This window comes from Atta cephalotes, assembly GCF_000143395.1.
Source record: "Atta cephalotes unplaced genomic scaffold scaffold00008, whole genome shotgun sequence".
NCBI lineage: Eukaryota > Metazoa > Arthropoda > Insecta > Hymenoptera > Formicidae > Atta > Atta cephalotes.
This window is the reverse complement of record NW_012130072.1, coordinates 267,925-276,261: the sequence shown is the minus strand read 5'-3', so window position 1 is coordinate 276,261 and position 8,337 is coordinate 267,925.

Here is an 8,337-nt window from a genome sequence, read left to right as displayed (position 1 = left end):
TACTATAGTAATATCGTTATTATTATTAAGTAAGTAGTAGTAGGTTTAAGGTTAGTCGTACGTTAGTCTATACTATTATTTAAGTTTAAATTAAAATTAATTACTCTCTCTCTCTCTCCTCCTCTCTCTCTCTCTCTCTCTCTCTCTCTCACGGCTTTAAAAAAGAGAGAAAAAGAATTTTAAGCCTTGCTTAAAGTCAAAGTAACGTTGATGCAACCGGGAAAGATAAGTTGATGGAATGCTTCACAGTACACTTTCCCCCAAACAATTTTTATGTTATAGTTATATCTTTTACTTTAATATTATTTTAATGTCACAATTAATTTATAAGCCCTTATAAAAAAAGAAGAATGTAAAAATAATAAATTTTAAGAATTCTGGGCAATACTTTTTCAGAATCCCATGTATAGTTTTAAGCTAAAATTATATCTGAGGAGCTGTAGTCATCCCACCTATCCACTTAAAGGTTAATATCATAACATTATATGAGTAATCATGAATGAAGCTTATGGCTGTACATGACTTTCAATAGCAACATCATAATTACTGCTTTTCGAAAAACACCAACGTTCTGGGCATCCGTACCTGAAGCCTTTTGATTGTAAAACAAATCAACGCACGGGAAACAAACACGTAAATCGCGATATACGACCGTCGGCTATGTGTGACACTTTGACTGGTCAAAAAACGCGGCTCATTTGCGCGGTCGGGCATGATTGGCGGAACGCTGATGCGCGATGCGCTCGCGCGCGCTCGCACGCGTGTACCGGCCACTACGGCCGCGTGCGTGCACGCGATCGATGGTGCGTGTGCGTGCACTACGAAATACGGACGGGCGGACAGGATGACGGACGGTGGGATGCCCGGGGCAACCGAGAGTGGTGACTCGCGCGACACAAGCTCACACTCGCCCACGCATTTCAGGCTCGAGCTCAACCTTTTCTCTTTCTCTTTCTCTTTCTTTCTTCTCTTCTTCTTACATCGGCCAGATTCCTCTTCATCTCCTCTTCCACCCTTGTCCTTCGTCCCTGCCGATGTACCGTGCGCATTCGCATGCACGATAGACTCGTATGCATGGATACTTTTCTTTCTATTGATTAATCTTCCGCACATCTAATCCTTTTATGTATACATTGAACCGTTTAGACATCAGAGTGAGATGTTTTAAAAATCGTATACTTTCTATGTGGCTAAAAAATTAAGGAGAGAAAAGAGAGTGATAATTACAGTGCAATGCAGTGATGAAAAATGCTAATATGAAATACGAGTTATGAAATAACAATTGCGTCAAATTGTAAAGAATACTTTTCCTTACTTTTGCATTTAATTTGAAAATTGTTATCTTCTAAAATAATTTTCTCTTTGTTAAACTGAAATAGACGGAATATATATAAATGCAATTATATTTACTTTATTGTTAGACAAGTTCAATATATGGATTATTGTTAGACAAGTTCAATATATGATTCAATATATGGAAAGACAGTATTTATTGTTTTGTTGAAGTGTCTAAAAATTTAACTTAAATACAGATCTAAAAGTAATTTTATTGGCTCATCAAAATAATTAGGTAAGATATTCAAACTAGTTACTAGAATGTCAATATTTTTCTGCTCGCCATGCTTGAGATTCCTCTATGTAATTGCTTTAATAGTTTAATAAAATTATTTTCAGAACTGTGTATGTCTAGTAAAATAATTCTTTATGCCTAAAATCTGAAAATTTTTCTCTGAATATTTTATTATAAATTTTAATATTACATCCAATCCGAGCTTTTCTATCTCTTCTTCACTGTTGCACGAAACAATTCATATAGAGTTTAGACAGTAATCGATTATATTTTCTCGATCAAACTAATAGAAATCGATGAGAATACTATTTATTAAAATTGCTACATCATGTCCTTTTCAAAATTCTCGTCCTCGATCAGACTATCGCTTGAAACTTTATTCTTGCGGCTGGCCGCAAGGATGGCACGCGCAACCGTCAAGAGGTTCGTCTAGATGCATTCAGAAATTACGTCCAAAGCATGGCAGATCATGGTTGCTCGTATATGCGATCTCTCGCAATACATTACAGCTTGCGGTTACTTTCGACTTCTCTCGGCCTTTGTTTGTCGCCTTTTGCCAAGATCCGCATAGACCATGACGAAGCGAGACCGAATCGCTAGTTGTGGATTTAAAAGTACTTTGTAGATACTTCGAAGTTAGGAAGATCATAAAATGAAAATGTTGAAGATACGTAAAGCTAATGTTTACCGCAGGATAAAAGGGATTTTAACAGGATTGGAATGTAATCTTTTCTAGTTTGGAACCTTTTTACGGATTAACAGGCGTTAAAATCTTTGTACCTTTTCGCACAAAAGATAAGATATACGGATTGTCGTATCATTTTTATACAAACGAGTCTATCGTTGTATCTCTTGGCACATACACATATTTATATTATACAAAACTGAAAAAGAGACAGACAGAAAGAGAAAATAATATATAGATTATTTTTTTTACATAAAAAGTAAAAATTTACTCTCTCTTAACAATTTTAACTTAAATTTTATAAATTACAAATTTTTTACGTATAAATGTTATAAATTTTATTTATAATTATTATATAAATTGATGTTACATAATTTTCTAGTATATTGTAATTTATCTAGAGCGCATTATGTAATTGATTTTTTAATATATAGAAAAATATATACTTAAATATTTATATTTTGGGTAACAATATAATTTTTTAAATTCTTTTTTTGCATGAATTCCTTCTTTTCACTAATATTTTAAGCAATATCTTAATCGACTTACTGAACATACTTATTAAAAGAAATGCGAAATTTAAAGTCAACAAATTTTTTTCAATTTCTAAGCATATATGTTATATATATATATTTTTTTAAAATAACAATGAAACGAGCTCTTATTCTTACTACATTCTCCTAATAATCTACAGATATTAATTTGCAGAAGAGTTTTATTCTCGACCTCATCCGCACGCCATTAAGCTAGAACGTGGCGTTTGATTCACCTTTGAGTGAAACATTGTTAAACATAAGCCAAAGCGGCTAAGAGCATGTTCGTGGTGGTCGAAGTGGAAGATGGGTTCCTCGTCGGAGAGCCCTCGCGGCGTTTAAATCTCGAGAGTTTATGCGATCTTGCCGGTTCCCTCGATCGTTTTACGCGCGCGTCTACGTACCCGTACGACGATCTATCTACCTGTACCCGAGTACTACTCGGGACGTATCTTTCGCCTCCCAAGAAACTTGGAGATAACGTAATTTTACGTGTGAATGCTTCGGGGCGTGTGGATGAGAGCAGGTACCTGAGTACCCAATAGAGCGTTCAGATAACGCCGGTCAATAATTTACAGGTCTGATTCATCTCGGGACTCTATCTCGCAGCCGGGAGTATATGCCTTTATTAATTAAAGCGTGCAATACTCATGATTTCCGAAAATTTGTGACTGCTTAAGAACCTCCGTTGACTATTGACTCATATCCTGTGACAGCCTGGTAGTGCACTTGATGAAATTGAGTCTGTGGATAAAACAGTAGATAAAAAGAACGGTTTTACTAAAATATTAAAAAATTCAGTTAGATATAGAAATAATTAAATTTAAAAAATTTTACTAAATTATTAAAATAATTATGTAGGAAAGTACTTTAGCATAATGAGTAATACTATAAAAATTTTTTATATTCTAGCAATCAGCTTTGTGTTCAATAAAATTATATTTTTAAATTTATATTTTTAAATCCAGCTAAATATTTATCTAGTTAATTTTTTTAGATATATATTTCAGCAAAAATAATAATTTCCTTTCAAGAAAAGAAATTATTCTTTTTGGTCTCCTTTCTATGTACAAGTTATATTTTTTCTATTTCAAGAACAATTAAGTCTACAAAGCTATTTAATGTCATGAAACAATGTACAAAGCATCGTGTTTCGTAAAACAAATTTTGCTTAATTGTTCAAAATCATACTAAGCGGCATAGTCTTTGATAATATTCTACAATCAAATTTAATAATTGTACAAGGTTTTATAAAGCTATACTACATATTATATGGATAAATATATAACGAGATCATTGTTTCTCGAAATGTCGTCGCTTCCCGTTCGCTCTTTTAAACGCACTCTTAAACGTACAACGGCTCAAACCATGTCGTTGAACACTCCTATTTTATTTTTCATCGCATTACTGGCGGGCGGCACTAATATCCCATAAACAGTGAATGATGAAGATAGAGAAAAGAGCAAGAGGAGAATGAATATAGACGCGAGAAACTGAGAAAGAAGAAGTTATCTGAAGGAAGGAGACAGTGAGAGCACGGCGCACGAGCCAACGCCGCATCTTATGTGGCGTTTACTTCTTCTTCTTCCTTTTTTTCCCTTCTTTTCATACGCGCAGCTGCGCATTCAGGGGAGGATTAGCGAAATTAATAAACGTAAACCTTTTAACCTAACGCCCGCGAGGCACCGATAAATTCTTATTTATATTATAATCGACCGACGAGAGGCCAACTGGCCCAAGAAAGAGAGACCACAAGCCACCATTATGGATGTTTCACCGCATCGTCACTTCGTAAACCTGTTGAATAAATTCCGCGCTGGCGCCCCTCTTCCTGGCCTGTCGTAAGCGAGGCGACTTTACTCGTTAGATGTCAGATCGACGACTTAGTCGAAGCCGTCTTCAACATCGCCGCCGCCGAGCAGCTCCGCAAGCACGTGTAGAGTATATTTCTGAGATACATATATGCTTCAATTATATAGATCATTTCAAGTAATGTATGTAGTACATGAAAACCTCTCCATCGCGTATGTCTTTGGTAAATTGTACGAGCTTAAGGAAAGAGTGACTGAGCTATCCTTAGTTTTCTTAGAATCATTTGTTAAATTAATCCTGATTTAGAAACTTAAATGCCAAAGAGTACAAATTGAAAAATTGAAATTCTAATTGCACGCGAAATATTAAATTTTTTTTAATTGCTTCTTTTCTAAAAAATGATTCTATGCAGACATTTGTATCTCGTTGCTTCTAGATCCTTAGAATTTAATAATTAAGTAATTCAATATATATTTTCGAAAGAAAATTCATCGGATGTTACTTTTGCGATATTAAATCGGTTTTTAAAAATTACATTTAAATCTTAAGTTAAGATTATAAGATTGGCTTAAGAATTTTTTATTATGAAATATATTAAAAAAACAATTGCTGCTTTCATTCTATGATATCTGGATTATAATAGAGGTTGAAGTGTGAAGAGAATAAGAGATATAAAACGTGAAGGTGACATAGTAAGCTCGTACGGCTGTATCGTTTCTCGAAAATACCAGTGTCTAGAATAGCGCTCGGATCGACTTAAGAACCTCGTGAAACTTGATCCCTCTTCTCCCTTTATTTCTTACATCCGAGATTGTCCTTTTTACAGATTCCAAAACTTGTCACGATCAAATTCACCGAAGAATTTTAAGGAAGATAGGTTTATCGAGACCGGAGAATGTTAACGATCGGCGAGTAACAAGAGGAAAAAGTACTACTCTATTACTTATCTTATTGTTTCGGAATGGTCAATCTTTTTTCTCATATGATTAAAATACCATCTATTATTATTGTTATTTACTAAACATGTCTCTCGTATCGTATCGCAATTGTTAGATCAACTTTCAATAAATCCTAATTGCTCGTGTTTGAATCTCCAATACATAAAAAATTCTCTTTTAATTATATTGTTCGGGAATATATAATGATAATATCTATTATACAGTATCTAGTTATACAGCCTTAGCTGTTATGTAGCTATAAACTATTTCTACACAAATTATTATTAATTTACACGAGTGCAAACGCACGATTCACATCGATGAATTATGTAATGTTGGATATGTTATAAATCGCGACACATTTATGGAAACGTTAATCAACGCCACAATGCCAGCTGTACTGGGGCTACGAAAAGGGTTTCGAAACAAGGCGCCGAAGAAAAACGTCAAGCCCAAGTGGGAGAATGGCGAGATACCGACGTCTACATATACGCACAATGTACAGGCCTGAGCTCGGAGCCCTTTGAAAGCACCCGTACGAGCCGGCTGGATGACAGGGAAGAAATCGAAATATGCGATGACTGCGCAGATGAAATATCCGTGTCTCTTAATGGCGGCCTCGGATCGTTTTGAGTGTATAGCACAGTAAAAGGGGTGCGAGCCTCCCTCGGAGCGTAAACGGGTGTAGCTGAAACTATGAGCTTGTGAACGTATCTTCTGATCTTACCGAATTGGAACATAATCTATTCAAATGCCACTTATGTTTCTATTATTATATATTAAATTGAGAAATAATAATAATTAATAAAATAATTATAATAATTAAGGAAGAATAATTGTGAATAAGAATGTAATGTAATGATTGATAATTATTATTGGAAGAAGAAAATCCTTATGCAAATATCTTTGTTGTTAATTTAGATATAATCTTTGTTTATTAAATAATTATCAGAAAGAAAAAGAAAATAATAAGCATAAAATAATTCTTAAAGAACTGAATTTTTTTATTGCACTTTCTTTAATATCTTTAAACTAAACTTTGAAATCTTATTTGTTTATTAATTAAAATTTTTTATATAAATAAAATTTATCTTGTAATAATTTCCGTTTTATCACTGCTAAAAGATTTTACCTTATACCTAAATAAAATTAATAAGAGTTTAATTGAAGAATTTTATACTTTTATAAAACAAGGCTCATCTTGCAACAATTGTCATTTTTCTATTGCCGAGTACGTAACACAGATTAGTATTTATAAGTAAATTTATTATTTATATCTAAACGATGTAATAAGGTGCATTAAAAGATTTAAGGAAAAGTTTTGGACTTGAAAAAGTGAATTTAAATCCTCGCAATTTACAAATTTACTTTTACACATTTTCTGGGACAAAATTACTATAGCGCTGATCTCTTCAATTTTTGATTGCTGGTCAGTCTCAATCGATGAAAAGAAGTGGAGATCGAAGTACGGAGACGGCGCCGGAGGATGGATAGGAAGATGAGGACAGACGAAAGGGAACGGTGGAAGAATCCCGCAGGAATCCCGCGGAGTCGAGCGCCGTACATACGGGGGTGTGCCGCGTGCCAGACCCGAGGCCCTCTCTGCATAAACTTCACAGGGGGCCCCTGTGTATGGGGGCCCCCTTCACCATAAGATAAGGCCTCCTGGTGCGAGCCGACGACGCGCGACCGACATCCATGTCACATTATTACCATATAGGTACCAGTCGCGTCGTCACAACACCGCACAGCGAACGTACCACCACCGTTACATACATTGCAGGGGAACGAGAAGAAATCGGTCTGCAAGAGAAGAAGAAAGAGAGAGAAGGAGGAGGAGGAGGAGGAGAGGGGAGGAAGAAGAGGACAGAGAGGAGGAGAAATCATCCTCTATTTTAGTTACGAACCGGTTCGATACGTTTCTTCCTCCGTTCGTCAGCAATATCGCGTACACGCGGTGGACAACCATACGAAAGTCACATAAACGGCTCCCTCTTTACGATGGGCAATCATAAAAAGCATAGAACAGACATATTGAGTGGGACTATAAGTTCGTTTGACTTTACCATTGTCAAATGTTTTTTTAATCACTATAATTATTTTCAAACATATGAAATGTCATATAAGATAGATAACTGTGTCTAATATGACCTAATACTTAGTTTACTTGTTGTTTATAGGATAGTTACATGGATAATTAAATTTTCATTACACTCATGCAAATATTGAAAGTGTATTTTTAATTAATGCTTAGAAATGTTTTCTATGAATCTAATCAGTTTACAATAGACTCAGCAAAAATCACAACGCTTAGGCCATACTGTATGAATACAGTTATCTTATATTTCATGAAAGATGATTTCAATGCACAACAATTGACAATAATTAATAATTTAATAAAAAATAATTTGAAAATGAACAGGAATAATGTGTTTTCTCGATGTACGTAGCACTTTTTTATTTCCGTAAAGACAAGAATGCGACGCAAAATAAGATATCTACCATGTACGGAAAAGATCATAATCGAACGCGTGTGAAAAAAATATTTGCTCAAGAAAAATGGATCTTGAAAATGTTCACTGATATCAATCCTAAGAAAGAAAGATAACAAAGCTCGTTGACAGACACAATATGGTTGACAAACACAATAGTATACATTTAATCAATTTAGTTAGAAAAATATTAGTCAGAAAAACATTTTGCAACTGAGTTTTACTCAAAAAAACCAAACAAACTTATAGTCTCATTTATTTGCAATTGTTTAATTGTGAAAACATTTAGAATATAGTGATTATCGAG